Source organism: Mauremys mutica, chromosome 1 (genome assembly GCF_020497125.1).
Source record: "Mauremys mutica isolate MM-2020 ecotype Southern chromosome 1, ASM2049712v1, whole genome shotgun sequence".
NCBI classification, from domain to species: domain Eukaryota; kingdom Metazoa; phylum Chordata; order Testudines; family Geoemydidae; genus Mauremys; species Mauremys mutica.
This window is the reverse complement of record NC_059072.1, coordinates 106586158-106608940: the sequence shown is the minus strand read 5'-3', so window position 1 is coordinate 106608940 and position 22783 is coordinate 106586158. Positions and strand designations below refer to the sequence as shown.

The following is a 22783-nucleotide window of genomic DNA, read 5'->3' as shown; positions in this document are numbered from 1 at the left end:
TTGAAGCCACCACAGCGTGAGGCAAAGCAAAGTGTATGCATATTTTCCTAGGAGCTGTGAATCCCAATTTTTTCCCATCTCCCTCTGTTAAGAATCTAAGACACAAGAGCCATCTTTGTGACTGGACAGGGCTGGAAAAATCTCCATTTGGATCTGGCCAACACAATTAATTGATCTGGTGAATGGGGAGCATCATTTGTTGAGCAATGCAAAGCACTCTGTCAAGTACCGAGTTGTCGACTTCTCCTGATAATGGGGTGTGCCACAGCTCCTGAATCATAGTGCTGAGGTTGACTGTTCTGCCCTCTCTGCTATAAGTTCTTCATAGGGTTTCTCTTGCCTGCTCTTGTTTTCCTGCACCACTTGGTTTCCACATGACAGGTTCATTGTGGGTTGGCATCTGGAGTACACACCCCAAATATGTCCAATGCTTTCTTCTTCTAATGGAGAAGAGCTGGTGGTTGATAATTTCTCAGATCTCTTCATTGACAATTGCATCTCCATCCAATTCCCAGAATCTTTGTAGGCACTTATTTTCAAAGTCTTCTAGTTTTCTAGCTGACATTTTAACAGCTCTCCAGCTCCTGCAGCTATATGTTAGCACAGAATGTATGTGAGTTGAGTTGACTCTGTTTTGTTTTGGTGCTGTATATCATTGATTACCACAGGTGGAGTTTAGTGACCACTGGTGATGCCTTTTCTATCCCCGATGTCACTTCTTTCTTGAGGTCTCCGTTGGTTAGTATGGCGCTGCCCAGGTAAATTAATTGTTTGACTTGCTTGATGGTTTTTGCCTTCTAATAAGGTATCACTGCTTGACATCTAGGTTTCAAGGACATTTTGGTGTAACTGATTTTGAGCCCCGCTTGGGCTGCTGTTTTTGCTAAGGGGTCTGCCTATGTTCATAACTTTTCAGGAGTGCCACTCAATAGTGCAATATTAGCAAAGTCTATATCTAAGAGAATTTCCATCTGTACGTGCTATGCCACTGTTTGTGTTGCTAATACACATCTTCATTATCTAGTCTCTGGCAATGCCAAAAAGCAGCAGTCCTGTTTCATGTCAGAGTCCACACTGAACACTCATGTCTGGTTGTTCAGACAGCACACTTTGCATCACTGTACAGATCTTTGATGTTGATGATTTTAGCTGGAATTCCATAAGATTGAAGAATATTCCACAATGTACATCTATGCCGGCTATCAAATGCCTTTTGAAAATCAACTAAATTGAAGGGGGAATTTGCCATTCAGATGGTTCTTAATGTGACTATCTGATCTACACACGATCTCTTGGCCCTGAATCCAACCTGTTCTTTGTAAGCTTTGCATCCACTGCCTCCTTCATCCTCTTTATAACACTACAGAAGACTTTCCCTACAACAGATAGTAGTGTAACGTCTCTTCAATTCTTATCAATAAGATCACCCTCTTGGGTATTCTGGCAGTTATTCCATGTTTCCACTGGTCAGTCGAGATCTCTTTCCTAGACTTCACTGAACAGCTCTGCCACTTTTCTTAGGGTGGTAGTGTCAACTGCTTTTAGCATTTCTGCTGTGATCTAATCATCTCCTTCCGATTTGTTGTTTTTCTGCTTCTTGATTGCAGCCTGTACTTCTAGCATCTCTGTTGGACCAATATTGATACCGAGTTAATCACATGTTTTATCAAACTCTAGTGCTAGGTCTGTTGAGGGTTTATTTGAAGTGCTTTTTCCATCTGCTCTGTTCCTACCTCAGTTGTAAACATTTTTCCATCTTTACTTTTTATTGTCCCATTTCCTGTTTTGAAGTTTCCACATAGGGTTTTAGTCACTTGGTAAATGACTCCAGTTTCCTATTAGAGCAGCAGCTGCAGCTTCTGTTGCTGGATCTTTAACAGATCTCCATTTACCTTTCCTTGTGTTGCTTTCTACTGCTTTGTCTGCTTTCTTGTACTTCTCTGACATTCTTGTCATTTTGGTTAATGATTCCCACCCATGCTTCCCCATTGCTCTTTCCATTCCTTGGTTGTCACACCCTATTTTAGCATTAAAGTTGCCCATCATAAGTAGTAAATTATGTTTTTGTATTCTGTCAATCACACTTTGGAGGAAATTATAGAACTTAACTTTTCCCTCATCATTGTGTTCTTCTGTCAGAGCATAGCAGTGTATGATTGACATCTTTAGGAATCTGGTTTGGAATCTGGTCTATACCATGTTAGTTGATAACCTTCCAGCTGATTAGTGATGTTTTTTACAGCATCTGTCAGAATGAATGCTACTCCCTCTTCAAGCTGAATAGGTGAAATGTTTTTGCTCTTGCTTGAAGCACTCCTTATCTGCTTCTCTCAGTCCGCTTTCACTGATGACCGAGATTTCAAGTCCATGGTTGCCCATCTCCCTCATGATCTGCAAGATCTTTGATAGTTGAAACCTTGTGCTCACATTCCAATAACTGACTTTGATGCTGGAAGTAAGAAAATACTTCAAATGTTTTCACATCCTGACTTCCAGAGACTGTCTTTCACCAGGATACTTCATGCAGCATGAGGGTTGGCAGTATTCTTGATGGAGCAGCCATTTGTACTGGAATGGTAGCCTGGTTCCACTTCTACAAACCAATTAGGTGTTTGGAGGTTTTTTAAATGAGGCTAGATCATTAGCCTTGCATTTGACCCATCCTGCTTTATTTGGACTGTGGACCTGCAGCCACTTCATAGAGCCATAGAATAGTAGGACTGGAAGGGACATCAAGAGGTCTTCAAGTCCAATCCCCTGCACTCAAGGCAGGACTAAGTACTATCTAGAACATCGGTTACAGGTGTTTGTCTAACCTGCTCTTAAAAATCTCTAATATGAGAGATTCCACAACCTCTCTAGGCAATTTATTCCAGTGATTAACTACCCTGACAGGAAGATTTTCCGAATGTCCAACCTAAATGTCCCTTGCTACAATTTAAGTCCACTGCTTCTTGTCTTATCCTCAGAGGTAAAAGGTTTTTACAAGGAGGAGGAAGAAAAAATGTTCTCTTTAATGCACTTGAAAACTGTTATCCTGTCCCTCCTCAGTCTTTTCTTCTCCAGACTAAACAAACCAGTTCTTTCAATCTTTTCTCATAGCTCATGTTTTCTAGATCGTTAATCATTTCTGTTGCTCTCCTCTGGACTCTCTCCAATTTGTCCACATCTTTCCTGAAATGTTGTGTCCAGGACTGGACACAATATTCCAGTTGAGGCTGTATCAGCATGCAGTAGAACGGAAGAATTACTTATTGTGTCCTGCTTGTCCTTATTGAATTTTGTCCTATTTACTTCAGACCATTTCTCCAATTTGTTCAGATCATTTTGAATTTTAATACTATCCTCCAAAGCACTTGCAACCCCTCCTAGCTTGGTATCATCCTCAAACTTCATCAGTGAATTAGATAATGGCATAGAGAATACATTTATAAAGATAATAAACAGAACCAGACCCAAGACTGATCCATGTGGGACTCCACTTAATATGCCCTTTCAGGTTGACTGTGAACCACTGATAACTTCTCTGGGAAATGGTTTTCCAACTACTTATGCACCCACCTCACAGTAGCTCGATCTAGGTTGAATTTCCCTTGTTCGTTAATGAGGTCATTCAAGACAATATCAAAAGCCTTACTAAAGTCAAGATATACTAAGGCTTTCCCCCTCTATCCACAAGGCTTGTTACCCTGTCAAAGAAAGTTAATAGGTTTGTCTGACACATTTTGTTCTTGACAAATTCATGCTGACTGTTACTTATCACCTTATTATCTTCTCAGTGTTTGCAAATTGATTGCTTAATTATTTTCTCCATTATCTTTCTGGATACTGAAATTAAGCTGATTGGCCTGTAGTTCCCAGCATTGTCCTTTAGTCCCCTTTTTATAGATTGGCACTATATTTGGCCTTTTCCAGTCCTCTTGAATCTCTCCAGTCTTCCATGACTTTTCAGAGATAATTGCTAATGGCTCAGATATCTCCTCAGTCAGCTCTTTGAGTATTCTAGGATATATGTCATCAGGCCTGGCAACTAGAAGACCTCTAAAACTTGTCTAAATAATTTTAACTTATTTTTTCCATATTATAGGGAAAGTGCAGTAGGTGGGATTAGGTCCATATATATTCATTCTTGTTCCATTTGACTGATTCTTAAAAGTTGTTTTTACTTTTCCTCTTTAGCAAGATACTTACACACATGGGGACTCCTCTGATGTGACATGAAAAGTTCACTGGTGGATTTTCAGCCTGCTATTTTACTGAAGGGGAATTCCACCTCTAATTATATATGTTTAATCATCAATCATACAATAATAGCATCTTTTAGACAGCATTTAAGGGAGCAATACAGTACACAAATAGCATGGAGCAACAATTAAAAAGAGAAAAGAGAGACTGAAATATATGTGTATCATAACAAATTGAAACAGTAACTGTTTGTGAATAATGATGCTAACTTAGCATCCTTTCTGTCTGCAACATACTAATTAAAACCCTGCAGCATTAATGGTTACATATTGTATGTTATTGGCACCCGTTAGCAGTGCTAAAACTATCACCACTCAAAATTAATTCGCACAATCAACACTATACTGTACAAATAAATAGCAACTCCTAGTTCCCTGATATAAATGTGAGATGCTGTTTTCTAATAAAATCCTGAGCTATACACTGATGTAATTATTGGGAGGCAATTCAGAGGAAGATCTCTTTTTTATGGGGTCTGGGTGGGTTGAGCAATACAATTGTAACATTAGCTGTTGGTTGGCATGAAACCTTTTGTTTGTGGAGTATCAGGTTTATTTTGGGATATCTTGAATGTAGGGGAAAATGCACATCCCACAAATGTGGGTTGAAGTTCCTACTATGCTCCCTCTTCCCCCAGATAAAGTGGGCTCCTAGCCCTATCTATAGAATATAAAAATGAGTAGAGGTGAATAGAAAGGAAACTCTTGACTCAACCAAGAATAATGCAGATGAAAACATTTGAAAAGCAGAAGTAAATCATTCTTTTTTTTTAATCAAAGATGCTTTAATGTTGACAGCACTCTGAGGAGTTTCAATCCTTCTGTGATATCAACTGCATAGTCACAGCAGGTGCTGGCTTGGATTCAAATAACAGGCATGTAACCAAAACTATATGAAACAAAAGCAAAAATGTTTTTCTGTGGGACTGCAAAGCTCTTCCATTACCTATATTGCTTGTCATGCTGTCTCACTTCACTGCAAACTCTTTTCTTAGATTAGTGGCCCTGAATGCATATCCTTTTGCAAATGTGTGGAGAGGTGAGACAGGAATAAATCCCACAAGCCTGCGCTGCAGTTTGATAACCCATGCATGCTAAAGATTGGTAGGAAACAATTTCCTTTTCATTCCAACCCCAGCTCATTCCTGGTCTCTTCATTTTTATACATCCATGGCACAGATGAACATCTGCATGTGTTTGATGTATGTGAGGTGTTTTGCAGGGTTCTTATGGAAATGTAGAGGATTTTTAAAAGCTTTTAAAAATAGAAATAAATATAGTACTCAAAACAAGGAAATGATAATCGCAGATAACACGAGGCAGACTCAAAGGGCTCAGTTCTACCCTTCGTTTGAAAAACAGACAAATATATAAAAGAAGTAGGTGTCTTTCTCCACTTTCTATTATTTTGGTTTAAACCATTTATTAGCCTGACATCAGATCAAATCAGCCCCAGATTTAGGTTTTTTTGTAAAGATGGAGAATCAGATTATGCCCCTTGAAATCTATGGAGGGGGGAAACTGTCCACTCAAAGATGTCTTCACTTCAATGAAGAAGACTCAGTTTCCTTTGCAGAACACTTCCCTCCACTTTATGGAGGCCTATCTGTGGCAGAGAGACTGGGAAGATTGGGGGGAGAAATGATCAGATGAGAGGTGTGGCCTGGAGGAATGCATGTCATTCTCTTTCTCTGTAGCCCTATCATAGAATCATAGAATATCAGGGTTGGAAGAGACCTCAGGGGGTCATCTAGTCCACTCCCCTGCTAAAAGCAGGACCAACACCAACTAAATCATCCCAGCCAGGGCTTTGTGAAGCCGGACCTTAAAAACCTCTAAGGATGGAGCTTCCACCACCTCCCTAGGTAACCCATTCCAGTGCTTCACCACCCTCTTAGGGAAATAGTGTTTCCTAATATCCAACCTAGACTTCCCCCGCTGCAACTTGAGACCACTGGTCTTTGTTCTATCATCTGTCACCACTGAGAACAGCCAAGCTCCATTCTCTTTGGAACCCCGCTTCAGGTAGTTGAAGGATGCTATCAAATCCCCCCTCATTCTTCTCTTCTGAAGAGTAAATAACCCCAGTTCCCTCAGCCTCTCTTCATAAGTCATGTGCCTCAGCCCCCTAATCATTTTTGTTGCCCTCTGCTGGACTCTCTCCAATTTGTCCACATCCCTTCTGTAGTAGGGGGACCAAAACTGGATATTAAAGCCTTGAGCAACCCCCTTTGAGGGTCTCTGGGTGGTGAAGTGATGTCTGGGAAGAGAGTGGGGACATCCATGGGAGCTTGGGTCTGATGGAACTAGGGGTGGAGTTGGGTACAGGTGGTGGACTCAGGTCACAAAAATCTGCTACGCTTGGTGGGGACAAAACTCTGAAACTTGAGACAGTGTTAGGGGTGAGTCTTCCGAAGGGAATCCAGAAATTATCCTGCAGAAGGGATGATCGGGGCTGGGCTTTATAGCATCAAGAACCAATATAAATATTTCCATCATTTGAAAACAAAATCATTAGAATAATTTTCAACACAATGAGCAGTCTGGAACTCATTGACACAATATCAATGAGGTTCGAGCTTAGCAGGACTCCAAACAGGCTGGATATCTGGAAAATCAGAATGTCCAGTGTTGCTATAGTAAAACATCTGCCTGCTTCAGGGTTTATTGCACCTTTTGTAGAAATTGGTGCGGGTGGCTGTTGGAGATGAACCATTGGTGAACCAGATGGACACCGACATGGCAATTTCTATGCTCCTGTGATTTGCTTACTCAGTATGGTTATTGAGAAATAAGTGTTTAGTGTACAGTGGTGAATCAACTGGAATAAACTGGAGTGCAAGAAATCCCATAAATGGGGACAAAAATGCAGTGCTGTGAATCGGTTATTCTATAACATCTCTGCACTCTGGTGGAGACACTTTTATTTCAGTATAACTGGCAACAATATGTCCAATTAACAGGCTCCGCCAGGTGTGACAATTTTTGGAAAGTGTTCCTCCACACAGTAGGATCTAAGGAAATCACTATTTAATTGTATATGAGGCCTAGCAGGATCCAATTTTTTCTGGCAATCATTTGCCCTTCCTGGTCCAGGCTTAAGTCATGTTTACTGAGAGTTATTTTCTTTTAAAGTATTCTTTTCATAACTAAGTTTAACTTTTTCAGTGCTTTGCTATGGAGAGAACACTCCCTCCCTTTTTATTAAGAAATGGACATTTTTTTTGCATAGTCACACCTATTGTATGCTATGTTAAGAACATATGAATGGCCATACTGGGTCAGAGCAATGGTCATCTAGCTTAGTATCCTGTCTTCAGACAGTGGTTGATACCAGATGGTTCATAGGGAGTAAGCAGAACAGGGCAGTTAATAGAGTGATCCATCTCCTCTCATCCATTCCCAGGTTTTGGCAGAGGTTTACGGATGGGGTTATGGGGTTATGTTCCTGACCATTTTGGCTAATAGCTATTGATAGGAGGGAGGGAGAGCTCAGTGTTTCGAGCATTGGTCTGTTAAACCAAGGGTTATTAATTCAATCCTTGAGGGGGCCATTTGGGGATTTAGTTGGGGATTGGCCCTGCTTTGAGCAGGAGGTTGGACTAGATGACCTCCTGAGGTCCCTTCCAACCCTGATATTCTATGATCCTTGCACTTATCTAATTCTCTTTTGAACCCAGGTATACTTCTGGCCTTCACAGCATCCTCTGGCCATGAATTCCATAGGCTGACTGTGTTGTGTGAAGAAGTACTTCCTTTTGATTGTTATAAACCTACTGCATATTAGTTTAATTGGGTGACCTTTGGATCATGTTATGTTGAAGGGGTAAATAACACTTCCTTATTTATTTTCTCCCCACTATTCATAATTTTAAAGACATATATACCATATTCCTCCTTTAGTCATCTCTTTCCAAGCTGAACAGTCCCATTCTTTTAAATCTCTCCTTGTATGGAGCTGTTCCATACCCTTAATGATTTTTGTTCTCTGTACTATGTCAATTCTATAATATCTTTTTTGAGGTGGGGTGCATATGGTATTCAAGGTCTGGGTATACCATGCATTTATATAATAGCATTATGATACTTTGTCTTATTATCTATCCCTTTCCTAATGGTTCCTAACATTCTTTTAGCTTCTTTGACTGCACTGCATACTGAGCAGACGTTTTCAGAGAACTATCCATGGTGACTCCAAAATCTTTCTTGAGTGGTAATAGCTAATTGAGACCCCCATCATTTTGTATGTGTAATTGGGATTGTTTTCCAATCTGCATTACTTTGCATTTGTGGATACAAATTTATATCTGCGCATACGGATATCTGTGGATATAAATTGGTATCCGTGGAACCGCAGGGCTCTCCCAGGAACCAAAGCAGTGAAAGGAGTAGAACATAGGGCCACCACTCCCAGGAACCAGCGCTCCTCACCGGCAGCTCTTCTCATGCAGCTGTACCGCCCCCAGTCCCACTCCCAGCCCTTCCATGCAGCTATCTGTGCCTCCTGTTTGGAGGTGGTACAGCCATGCTGGAGAATTTGCCGGCACGGGGCACAGGCTTCTGGGAGTGGTAGACCCACATTCTGCTACTTTCACTGCTGCAGTACCAGAGAGAGCCCTGCAGTTCCAAGGACACCAATTTATATCTGCAGATATTCGCATCCACAGATATAAATTTGTATCTGCAGAGGGCTCTATACATTTGTCAACATTGAATTTCATCTGCCATTTTGTTGCCCAATCTCCCAGTTTTTTTTAGATCCCTTTGTAACTCTTTGCAGTCTGCTTCAGACTTAACTTTCTTGAGTAACTTAGTATCCTCTGCAAATTTTGCTACCTCACTGGCAAATCACTTTTTTGCAGATCATTTTTGAATATGTTGAACAGAACTGGTACCAGTACAGATCCTTGGGGGAGTCTGATATTTATTCCTCTCCTTTGTTTCCTATCTCTTAACCCATTACTGATTCATGAGGACTTTCCCTCTTATCCCATGACTACTTACTTTGTGTGAGAGACCTTGTTAAAGATTTTCTGAAAGTCCAAGTACATTATAACCACAGGATCACCCTTGTCCATGTTTGTTGATACCACAAAAGAATTCTAATAAATCGGTGAGGCATGATTTCCCATTACAAAAGTTTTGTTGACTCTTCCCAAACATATCATGTTAATTGGCTTGATAATTCTTTTCTTTACTATAATTTCCACCAATTTGCCTGGTATTTAAGTTAGGCTTATCAGCCTCTACTTGCCAGGATCACCACTGGACCATTTTTTAAAAATCCAGGTTACATTAGCTATCCATCAATCATCTTGTACAGAGGCTGATTTAAGCAATAGGTTACATACAACAGTTTAATATGATGGGGGCTAATTTAGCTACAACTAATCAGGAAAAAGATCTTTGAGTCATCCTGAATAGTTATCTGAAAATGTCCACACAGTGTGCAGCAGTAGTCAAAAAAGCAAACAGGATGTTTGGAATCATTAAAAAGGGGATAGAGAATAAGACAGAGAATATCTTATTGCCCTTATATAAATCCATGGTATGCCCACATCTTGCATACTGCGTACAGATATGGTCTACTCATCTCAAAAAAAGATATACTGGCACTAGAAAAGGTTCAGAGAAGCGGGTCCCATATGAGGAGAGATTAAAGAGGCTAGGACTATTCAGCTTGGAAAAGAGGAGACTAAGGGAGGATATGATAGAGATACATAAAATCATGAGTGATGTGGAGAAAGTGAATAAGGAAAAGTTATGTAATTGTTCCCATAAGAACTAGGGGCCACCAAATGAAATTAATGGGCAGCAGGTTTAAAAGGAAGTTCTTCACACAGCACACAGTCAACTTGTGGAACTCCTTGCCTGAGGAGGTTGTGAAGGCTAGGACTATAACAGGGTTTAAAAGAGAACTGGATAAATTCATGGAGGTTAAGTCCATTAATGGCTATTAGCCAGGATGGGTAAGGAATGGTGTCCCTAGCCAATGTTTGTCAGAGGGTGGAGATGGATGGCAGGAGAGAGATCACTTGATCATTACCTGTTAGGTTCACTCCCTCTGGGGCACCTGGCATTGGTCACTATTGGTAGACAAGACACTGGGCTGGATGGACCTTTTGGTCTGACCCAGTATGGCCATTCTTATGTTCTTATGTTCCTATACTTATTATCCAAACATAAAATATCTATCCATAGAGATTATTTGGTGCTGTTTTATTAATTTAAGATTTTTACTACATTTAACTGTTGTTTTTTTCACATATAGTACCAATCCTGCACCAGCATGACCCATTCTGTCGTTCCTATACATTTTGATGATAGTATTACAGTGTTCCATTAATTGCCATCGTTCCATCAAGCTTCTATGATGCCTACTATATAATATCATTTAATACCTGGCACTCAAGATCACCCATCTTGGTATTTAGACTTCTTGCATTTGTATGCAAGCACTGTCATAATTTATCAATATTTAATTTTCTGCCTTCATAAAATGTAATTAAATGGGACTCTTTCATTTGACTGTTTTTCTCTTCAGTTCTTATTGTACTTTTCCAACTTCTATTCTCTTTTCTTTACTAGGATATAGAATATTCCCTTTAATAAATCTTCTCCTAGGGGATGTCTCTGTCCAAACCGCATGATCCTTTGCACCAGTCGACTTTCCTTCAGCCTTTAATTTAAAAACTCCTCTATGACCTTTAAATTTTACATGCCAGCAACTTGGTTCTGTTTTGGCTTAGGTGGAGCCATCCTTCCTATATAGGCTCCTCCTTTCCCAAAAGATTCCAGTTCCTAATAAACCTAAATCCCTCCTGCAAACAATGTCATCTCATCCACACATTGAAACCCTGCAGTTCTGCCTCTCTAAATGGCCCAGCATTGTGGAACTGGAAGCATTTCAGAGAAAGCTCCCACTGAGGTCCCGGATTTTAATCCCTTTCCTAGCAGTCTTGGGGACCTCTTTTCTACCTTGTCATATGTCATTGGTACCTACATGTATCTTGACCATCAGCTCCTCCCCAGCACTGCACATACTTCTATCTAGATGTCTCAAGAGGTCTTCAACTGGCAGGTCATTCACCACGCAGTTCTCCCGGTCATCACAAACCCAGTTATTTATATTTCTAATAACTGAATATCCTATTACTTGTCTCTTTCTAATAACAGGAGTTCCCTCCCTTGAAGGGGTATCTTCAATGTGAGAGGATACCTGGACATCATCTGGAAGGAGCATCCCAACTATGGGGTTGTTTTCCTCCACTCCAGCTTGATGTTCTCCTTCCCTGAGGCTTTCACCCTCAGCAGCACAAAGGCTGTCAGACTGGGTGTGGGACCACTCTAATGTGTTTTGGAAAGCTGCCTCTATCTACTTTGTTGTCTCCCTTTGCTCCTCCTGTTCCAGCACATTTTTTGTCTCAAGATCTGTTACTTGGTCTCAGGGGCATGAGCTGCTTGCACTGAATGAACATGTACACCTCCTGCCCATCAGGCAGGTAATCATACATGCAGCATTCAGTGTCATAAACTAGATAGCTCCCACTCTGCTGCTGGAATTCTGCTTGCATTCTTTTTACATTGACAGGATTTTTGGGGTGTGGGATGGGAATGTTTGCTGGTCTAAGTTTAGAGAATGTTTGTTAGGTGTATCTGGCTCTCACACTCCTTCTGTAAACTCTGTCGCTAAACTCCCCTGTTTGCTGCTACTGTTGACTAGCTCTGCTGGGCACTTAAGAACTGGCTTTTTAAACCCCTGTTCTTCCTGAGTTAGCCATGTCAACGCATTCTAAAGGGATTAGGGGTCAAAAGATGGTAGGCTAGAGCCTTATTAGGAAGTGCCCCACCTTGCCTAGCAGGCAGGTGTTTAATGTTAGTGATTTAGAAGTTATGCTGCACGATGGTTCAAAAGGCTTTTGCATCCTAGCGTGTGGGGACTTAAGTCTTGCATTGCTTTTATAGTCCTTCTACATAAGATTCGATGGATATGTATTTTTTAAATACATCCTGCATAGTGGTGACTTTGGCCTCAGGGTCAACCGTTATTGAAGATGATTGGAAGAAAGAAAATGACTGAGACTGGAAATAGAGAAACAGAGGTAGATGCTGGACAGGGTAAAATCAGAGAGAGGATATGCCTCTGATTATAACACTTTAACAGCATTGTGCCATGCAGTGTGTGATGCGTGGGACAATTTTATTTTCACTATATATTTATATGCTAGATGATGACATTAAAATACTTGGCTAATTTGCCTGTGTGTATGTGAAAACTAAATCAGTATGTCATCCAAACGATTATTTACCAACTAGTCAAGGATCAATAAATTGCTTCAACAGTTTTCAATTTTCTTTTTTTGTCTTCAGCACTCCCTACACACACTCCAAAAATACTTAGGGTAGGTTGAAATATTTTATCATGGTTTCATTTAAAACATTGATGTATGATATGAGCAATCAGCTAAAATAGCTATCTACAAAATTGATAGTTATGTATGTGAGGCAGGAAGTTGACTTTCTGCTCATTTCAGTCTTACTGAATCTGGTTGCTGCTAAACACCACATCAGTGCAAGACTGGGTTTGTTGATAAAGGAGCTAGTTTGGGGACCGTTTTAGCAGGTTTTGATAAAATAAAACAATTGGAAATACAAAGTACATTCTGCCTGTTATCAGAAAAGTACACAATATATGTGCGATCAATGTGAATGCCTCTATTTCATCTTGTATTCAGACTAGCACTTTCACATATGAAAAACAAAATTGGATTTGTCTGGGGACATCCATTAAGACTGGGTACACTAACTTCTGTATTGTCTATCTAGCCACAAGATGTCCCTATTGAGCCTCAGAAACAGAGCTAGAAGAACATTCATCTGGCAGCAAAACCAAAACTGACTGAGAAAATGGTTGGAAATTTGAAAAATTGACTTTGCTTGGCTCCATATCAGTCAATTGTTTTACACTGCACTTCAGGCACTTACGCTGCTTAATCAGAAAAACAATTGCTTCTCATCTTGTAGATGTATCTACCAGAAACATAAGATGTTTTTCATTAATGGAAGCCAGATTACATTTCTATATGAGAAAGTATCCAACTGTAACCTGTCAGGGAAGAGGGAAATGCCATTGATTAACATGAGATAAACAGACTTGGCATGATTTTCAAGTTGTTTTTTCAGAATATGTTTTAAAATCTAGTATTGTGGCCCTTAATGCTTACATAGCTCTTTTTATCAGTAGATCTCAAAAACCCTTACAAAGGAAGGTAAGTACCATTATCTCCATTTTATAGATGGGCAAAATGAGGGACAGAGAAGTGAAGTGACTTGTCCAAGGTTATGTATGAGGTCAGTGACAAATCTGGGACTAGAACCTAAGTCCCAGTGCCATCCCTTGCCATATTTTTTTAATGGGCCAACCTCAACCATACTGAGTCCAAGGGGAAAAATGTTGGCTATTGTACCACCATCACCATTTCTTAACACATTCTTTGGAGGTCTCCCATTCAAGTACTAACCTGACCCAAGCTTGCTTTTACCTGTGCAGTCAGAAAAGATCACAGACCAATGTGGTATGTTTATATAGGGAGCTGGGTAGCATTCTTGAAAACAAATTGTCAATTTGTATTGGATAAAAGGAGACAAGCCAAGTGGGTGGTATAAGTGGAGCATATCAGATGCTTAGTGGAATTTTACAGCTGCTTTCACTTTTAGAGTATTACTGTGGTGCAACCTTAATTTCTAAAGACTGACACTGAAGGCCAAACAAGAATCTTTCTTGACTTTGAAGTGGCTTGCTAGGTAGATGATCAAAGGAAAACAAGCCCAGAGTTTGGTGATAGGGGTTTTATACTGAATGTATTTGTTCTGCTAAAAGGACAGCCATGAAGTACAGAGATGGTGTTCTGACCACTCTCTACTTCTGTTTTGGTTGCAGATCTTCTTGATCAGAGATTTAACTAAAAAGCTTCCTTCTTTATGGTGTGATTTTAAATGAAACTAACAACTGTCAAATTGAAGATAGTGACAAGGCACCTTTGCTGGATTGATTTTTTTCTGTGCGCAAGGCAAGCAAACAATTGGTTTCTAAAGCTGTCATCACTTTGTCAGCCCTGTTCTTTAACAACCCACATGACTGATTGGAGAAAATGGTCCTTTCACTGAAGACACCCCTTCACCTGTCTGTTTCTAGTGATTCCTCTGGCAGGATTACTTACTTCTTGGCTTCAGCATTGATCTGAGGAGAGCAAAGGGCTCTGCTAATGAACTGAGTTGGCCTACACTCTTGGAAGTGATTTTTACACTGGTATTTTTATTTAAATCTATGTTTTTAAGGCAAATCCACATGCTCTAAGTTTGCAGATAGGTTTCACAAGAGATTACTGCTTTCTCTATAGATTTAGCATACGGATGTTTTCCCATGGGAAATCCTAAAATGCTGTGGATTTACCAGGTCCGTCTTCTGTGGGGGCTCCCCAGGATAGGCTTTGCCTGCTCTGCCTTGAGTCATAGAGAACACTCTTTACCTGCTTGATGGAAATGAACTCTTAATGCACTTTTATGTCTGCTTTGTCTAGCCTCTGTCAGACATTGGTAGCCTGCGGTACTTGGCTGCTTTGTGAGCACCAATGTCATCCCCTGTGTCTGCAATCAAGTTCTTCTAAGACAACACTCCTTTATCAATTCATTTTTTTTCTTTATACAGGGCTCACTCTGGCAATGGGAATCCCCTTTTCGGTAGAGGTTATTAATCTAGTCACTTAATCCAGCAAACATTTCCCTACAGATTGACTTCAGCAAGAAAAACAAAGTCTCTTGAAAGGGGTTGCTGCTCTTTGTTGGAATAATTTGAAGTGTGTTCCTTGCAGAATTCCTGCTGTTCACTGCCTGGTTACACTCACTGGCTCAACTTGGGAGCCAAATAGCAGCTATGTCTCTGAAAATACAAAGCAGGCTATTGTATTTCTTGTTAGAGATGATACAGTATGACAAGCACATTGATTTACATTGCATTGCTGAGATTAGAGAGCTTAACAAACTTCATCAACTAGCACTTGGGTGATTTCAGCCACTGATGGATAGAACAGCTTGAACAATCAAAACTAAAATCTGAACCCCAGAAGTGCAGAGTTCATTTCGTTTCATTTCATTTTGTATTGATCTCAATTACTGCTCATAATAGTTTCTATTACTCAAGCATTTGGAGAAAATAGTTGCAAATTCTAAATGTTACAAACCTTAGAATAAATTATTCTTCCCTTGAACAGTCATACTGAAAAGTGTATCACTCAGACTTTGGGAGTAGAAACAATACCATGTGACTTAGCTGACCAACCACATAACAGAAGTGAAAAACAAACGGAAGCAATCCAGAGGTTGAAAATGTATCCAGCTGAACTATTTGGTGAATATTTTGAAATAAGTTGAACTGAAGAAAATGAAGATTAGTCCACAAACAATTCACCAGCAAAAGGGAGCTAAATTCACAATGAACATTATTCATAATGAATTGTTCAGCATCCTCACCTGATGATTCAATCTACCCAGCAGTTTGGGGAGGGTATGATTAATTATGATTCACAATAATGAATTTTATTCTTATAGTACTATCATAGTGTTAGGTGTTTTACAAATAGTCCAAGTGACAATAAAGACAAGTCTTGAAAATGCTTAGTCTAAATTAGCTAATAATCTATCCTAGTACCATTATGCCAGCAAGATAAAGGTACAATTTTTATTGAGTTCTGTTCTCTTCATTTCACTGACTCAGAACTACAAGAGTTAACCCCAGCTGCTATCTCCAATAGGCTTTCAAGACATAGAGGTCCTTATTGTCCTGAATGAATTCCATAGCCTCAGGAATTGAATACAGGATCAACAACACTAATTGTTTTACCACCCTAACAAACTTCTGAGTTAGAAGACTCTTCCTGCTTTGACACATAGATTCCTTTAATTTTAAAGGGGGGTCATCATTCTAAGTAGATGAAATGAAGATGCCACAGCAAATTCACTAGTTGGAATGTCTCTGATATCCTTAATTTCACCACTTTGGAACGGATGTGATTTGCCTAGCAAGCTTAATAGCTTTAACCAGGGCCTCAAAACAACGAACTGAGAAGTTGTTGCTGGTGGGCTACAGATCTAAAACTCATACCTGTAAACAGTCCTTGAAGCAATGATCTGCTCTTCAGTGCTAGAGAGAAGCATGTAACAAGGGCAAGACTGTCACATAGCAGATTGTTTCCACTGACACTCTACCCTCTGTGCACAGCAGGAAATCCACTTTAACAGAACACTGTGATGCTCCTGAGGAGAAAGAAAAACTTAATTGACATGTATTTCTCTACACATAGTAAAGGACTTAGGGGCCAGTTCATGGCTTGTCCTGGGCATCTGTGCATGTGAATAAGGCAAGTAACACTGATGTGGGGGAGGGGAAGCAGCTTTCCATGCAGGCGAGTGGGTGGGCACTTTGTTGAGCCTTAAATGCATCCGTTCTTTCTTTTTCTTGTTTAATGTCACTTTAAAATTGGTGGGAAGAGAATTTGAATGCTGCTTCCCCCTCTTTCTCGTGCCCCCGGCCCCCCACCTTGACAGCAGCTAGATTTCCCATGGTTCCCTGCCCTAATCTCAGTCACTATATCCAATAATATCGGATAAGGATATTAACAGGATGTTTCTTTTAAAATGATTGGCAGGGTGATTAGTAGTGTTGCCATTAATTTTTCACTCTTAAATTTCAGCGTTAGCATCTCCTTCAGTGAATGGGGTAGTCCACATTTCGCTTGGAGCTGTCTGCAGCCTCAGGAAGGGTACATGCATTTTACATGCAGCTCACGTTTTGAAGGTTATCTTTGCAACCATAAGAGCTAGTCTTAAGCACCTATTTTCACTTACACTGGTAGTCCTAGCAGGAAACCATAGCCAACTGGAGCCAACATACTACTACTACTACTACTACTACTAGTATATATCGTGAGGTAGCACCTAAAATGTATTAGTCACCTTCCCAATATAGAGGAAGATAGCCCATGCCCTGAGTATTTACTTACATACATATACTAGTAAAATGCTGCATCTCCTTTAAGTTTCAAACACTGCATCATAATGTTTACATTCACACAGCTGTTCTTTATTGATTAAAGCTTTAATCATTAATAAAAATGTTTCCATTCATGTTGGATTTGGAAACATTTTAATAGGCGTATTAACTACTAGAGGCTATCCCTTTAAAATACATACAGGGAGGATGTTGGAAGGAAACTCGTATGTGTGTATAATTGGAACTACTTACATTTCCATTTTAAAAATGTTTTTCACCCTCCACCCCAGTGTTTTACAGTTTCATGTTTTCACTATGGGCATTGCTAAAACTGTAGTTGGCTCTTCCAGGCATGCGTTTTCTTTAGTTCTCGGGCACTTTTACCTTGATAGTGATTTTCCAATCAGCCCCTTTCATTATCCGTTGACGGTATTAATTCAAGATGTATTCACATTGAACTGTTCTATCTTATCTGAACAAGGAGCGTAAAACAGTTCCAGCACAATAGAAGCAGTAATATTCTGAGTCTATAATTATATTCACACTTGATGTGCTGCTAGAATTACTTGCAAGTTAAAACTATTGAGTGCTGGAGTTTTTAAATCTCCTAGATTAGTGGAGAAGGAACACACAATATTGGCTTTAGTAGATTGGAATCTCCCAGGTTGTCCTGGGAAATGTTATCATTTAGCTGCCTGCCTAGAAAGAGTTAAGTTTGAGCACCTTTCTCAGCAAATGGGGGGTCAGGGGGGATTGGAGATTTGACAAAATGTATTTTATGGGACACACAAACAAAAAACACTTTTCGGGGTCTCCTTGTAAATGATAAAAGATGAAAAAGGATACAAGCCCCCATTTCTTTTCTCTGCAGGCCACCATTAAGGTTGTATAAAGAACTTTGTTGGCCAGCGTAATGAGAAGCTTACTTCTCTGGTGTCAGCTCATTCAGATCTCTTGGGTTTATTACCTGCTCATTCTAGGGCACCCACTTTTATCCTTCTGTGAGCTCAAGGCATAACCTGGTTAATGTAGGCACCCCCACACTCTTTCCCGGTTTCTAGGGCTCCAGGCAAAAGGCACTTACCCTTACCCCATTCCTAGGGCTCAGAGTGTGTGGTGTTCAGATATGCTTGTAATGATTAGAACTGGGAGCACTAACTGTTGGGAGTCTGAAAGGACAGGAAACAGGAAGGAGGGGGGAGGAGTTGGAGACTGAGTGAGAGTTACAGAGTGTGCAGCAGCAGCTTGCACTCTAAAGTAGAGTAGAGCTTCTACTCTAAAAATAAAGTCCTGTTGAAGCTTGTTAGTACCTTTCCTGCTTGATACAACAGGGCGTAACCTGGTTAATTAAAAAACCCACCCTTACCCAATTCCAAAGGCTCAGGGTATAACCTTCTGCAAGTTTGTGAGGTCTTTTCCTGGTGAAAGAGCCTTAAATAGTAATATCCTTAAACTCTATTTATTAACAGTTACCAAAACAGAATACATATGCTAAGCATAGAATGCTCACCACTACCAATAAGGCAGATGAACTTTTTCTGGTGGCCAATCAGGATCAGGTTGTCTGGGGATTCCAGCTTCTGCCCAATACAGTTGGCAGGGTGTTGAGGTTTGGCAGCTCTGATCTTGGGCTGCGTCCTGGAGTTAGGTTCCAAAAAACTTCCTTATGGACCCCAGTTTACATAGTGAAACTTGAGTTCTGCTTAGCTAGACCTTAACAAATCATTTTACTAAAGTATTATAAAATAATTCTCTGAATCCTAATATATTGTGAAACAATGCTTTGCCCAATAATACCCCACCAACTTTGTTTCTGTCTGTTACATTACTAATTTTGCAAGGTTTAAATCAACTATCAAAGAATGAGACAGAAACCATACAGATAAACAATAGAGAAGTAGGGACCATAAAGGCAAAACAATACAGAAGTATAGATTTCGCAGTCACAACTGTTGATAAGTGATTCCTTGTCAGACAGAACATTATCTACGTTTTCTTTAAAGAGTTTAAGATCTATTTTTTTATCTGATGATGGTGGGTACTATTATGACAGGCGTGCCTTCTTAACAGCCCAATATTACATTGTTTTAATGTAATTTAGATGGAATGTGAAGATGTGACTTCCTGCTTTTTAGTTTATGGCTGTCGCTATCCTAATGTGGCTTCAGAAGAAGGCTTTAGACCTTACAGTGCCCTCCTTAATGATGCTTTTACCAAAGCCATTATTACTATTACAGGAGTCCAATACTCAGACCTGATGAGCTTGGGCTTGCTTCCTGGGTATAACAAGGGCTTTATTTGATTTTGTATGCCAACTTCCTGTATTCTCCAAACAGTTATCTTCATCCAGCAAGCCAAAGCTATTATGTTCACTGCTAAAGCCAAGTGGATTCCAATGATCACCACTATGGAGTGAACCATTATATTTAGCACACCAGTTACAGAAGGTAACCACTCTAATAGTGTTTCCCATCAAGAGTGCTGTCCTGCATCTGCAATAGTTTTTAGTACATGAGTGATTTCTATATAAACATGTACTTCAATATATGTTTGTTCTCTTGTCTGTGCAATATATCGTAAATGTGAATGTAACATAAGATGGACCAACACTTTTCTTGTCATGGTCATATTCATGCCTAAGGTTACAGACATTACATTATGATACAACTGTAGTTTAAATTTCAAGTAGTTTACAGTCCATGCAGATATAGTATTCAAAATCACAACTTTTAATCTTTGTAATATTGCAAAAACATCTATTAACTAAATAAATCATATAATAAAGTACTACTACCATTGGACAATGACACTTAATATAAACACATCCCCTTCAAGCATATACAACAGCTGACTTTTGTTCAGTGAATATATCAAAAAATTGGGTTCCTTTGTCTTTAACATAAAAACATTCATCTTTCTTGTAAATTTCAATTATCCCACACATATCCCAAATTTCTGTGGGCCACACACTGAAACATGTCAGTAGTTTTCCATTGTTGATGTTCTTTATATGCCCAGGAATGATGATCAGCAGAATACATAACCAAATATTTTATTAACTGGATTCCTACAGTACCACCGGATATATATCAATAGTGACAATGGGGTGCATGGTTATTAAGTATGCTCATAGAAGCATTTGGTCTTTATTCAGTGTAAACTTTATCAATTTACACCAGGCCATTAGTTGTCTCTCCTCTTCTGTAACATTTTCCCACAACAACTTTTTCTTTCCAAAGGCAAATTTCCTTGCATGCCTTCCCAAATCACTTGGATGGCCAATTGCTAACTTATTTTCGGGGCCTGTGTACAAGCTAATGCTAAGGACACATTTTCTTTTATTGTTTCCACAGTCCCTAGTAAAAGTAACAAATCCTTTTCACCTTACTGTTGCCATGCTGGCAGTGCTTTAGAAAATAATTGTTTCCTCATTCCTAATTTTGACAAGGATGCACTGATGAGCTTTCCCACTTCTTGTATTTCAGCTGTAACATAACTTTTTTTTTTTTTTTGCCACTACCTCTATGTTAGTAGCATCCAGTATTCCAACTCTGAATCCAGGTCCACGCAAACCAGTTTCCAATATGCTACTTGGGAGTCTTTTTATTTATTTATTTTAAGGCTACCCACCCCTCCTGGCTGCCAAGCAAATCCAATAACCTTCAGTATTTCACACTGAGATAATCTAAGGGCAGCTATACTTTCACTGGGCCTTTTCTGTACTGCCCTTTCTAGTAATCAGGGAAGGTGCTGTAATGGTCTTCCTTTCCTTACATCAAATTTTATACAATACCCAGGTACATTCAGCTGGGCTTACATGCTGGAGGTTGATTAAGACTCACCAATTATTACCGATTACTTTTTTTAGCAACCAACGTTTTTACATACTTTTTTTCCCTTAATAATTCAACTTTGTGCTTTAAATTTTTACATTCATTCTCCCATTCCCACCAACAGATAAACCTCGCATCTGATGCATATTTTGCCTCCAAACATGCCTTCACCACCAGTGGATGTTTCCCTGTTAACAGACTGGTGTTCCTTGACCTCCGCACTTCTGCAATATTTGTTTCTGTAAATAGAGTCACAACTGTTGATAAGTGATTCCTCGTCAGACAGAAAGCTATCAAAGTTTTCTTTAAATATTTTAAGATCTGTTTCTTTAACTGGTGATTGTGAGTACTATTAGGACAGGACCGTCTTTTTAACAGCCCAATATTACATTGTTTTAATATAATTTAGATGGAATGTGAGGATGTGACTTTCTGCTTTTTAGTTTAAGGCTGCAGCTGTCCTAATGTGGCTGCAGAAAATGGCCTCAGACCTTACAGATTCCTTAGCCTCCAAAATAATCCTGTCCATGTCCTCGTTCACCATGGCTGGTCAGAAGCAATGCACCCTCCTCTGTATTTTCAGTAGCAGAAAGTTTTGGAATGGTTTCTCAGCAATCACATTAGTAATCTCCCAACTGTCCAAGCTTTGGATTTTAAGCAGTGAGTGGCAAGGTTGCAAAGTTCTTAGGCAGGTGTTAGAGGACAATCCCCTGGGCAAACTAGGCAAACCTAGTACAGAAAGTGATGGCAATAGGCCTCTGCTGTGTTGGACCAGTTGGTCCTAACTGAAATCTTTATCATGCTATAATCTCTGGCTGCCTTCTCATTGAGTCCTTGGTATGTGTCTTGAGCTTCCCTAGTGAGAATGAAATGGGTGGCCTAAGATGCTTAGCCCCACCTGGCTGCTTTCACTACTCCCTCATATATGATATGATAGGCTTCAGGGTCATCTGGTCTCCACTTGGATAAAGAACTGCTAGGCCTTGCCTGGTAGCCAACTGATGGCTAGTTCCCCATCAACTGGGCTCTTCTTAAAAGATTAAGCAGGGCAGCCTGTGATGTTGATGCTGCTCTTCCATGATGGCTTCCTGTTGTGCCACCAGGTACAGAATCTCTTCCATGTTCTTTTTACTAGGAAGGGTCTCGCAGTGATACCAGCATGTAATAGAGTTCTTCTGTGATGTCATTGCCTCAGTTTATCCATTTCCCTTCTTGGTGGATGGATGATTTTAGGGATTGGGGTTAAGTCCTCCAGCCAAATCTATATAAGATGACCTTGCCTTTCTGGGTCAACAAAACGAGGTAATATGAAACAAAATAAGGTTGCACCCGGCCCTCCTGGAGCTCTGTAGTCCCTTAAGCCATTGTCAGGTTCAGTCAATCCTGTCAGATCTCTTGCTGAGCTCAAATACAATATTCCTTATATTGGTCAATCAGTTCACCTTCCCTAATGGCACTGCTGAGATGTTAAAGGTACCCCAATGCCTCTCTCCAGGTTCAGAGCCAGACATTTTCACTTGTGGAATGATGTGTTTTCTGCATTCCAAACCTGGCTTTCTTTTTCTCCGGGCCACTTCTTTGGTTGCCTCAGAATTCTAGGTCAGGCCTCTGACTGGAAAGCCTCCCAATCTCTCCTGCTCCTTGCAGGTGTCTCCTGG

At 40.0% G+C, this 22783-nt stretch overlaps 1 long non-coding RNA gene across 2 annotated transcripts in view; it reads right to left on the bottom strand.

The window, feature by feature from the left end:
- Positions 1-22248, bottom strand: part of LOC123351429 — a 29062-nt gene extending 6814 nt beyond the window's left edge. Inside the window, exons 1-4 of one of the 2 annotated variants that reach the window (XR_006574024.1) lie at positions 22024-22248; positions 21256-21364; positions 16405-16556; positions 14096-15183 (exon numbers count right to left, since the gene is read on the bottom strand). This is a non-coding gene — a long non-coding RNA (uncharacterized LOC123351429). Of the gene's footprint in view, positions 1-14095; positions 15184-16404; positions 16557-21255; positions 21365-22023 lie in introns of those variants that run through there. The other variant, XR_006574025.1, reaches the window with a different exon arrangement.
- Positions 22249-22783: the final 535 nt, after the last annotated feature.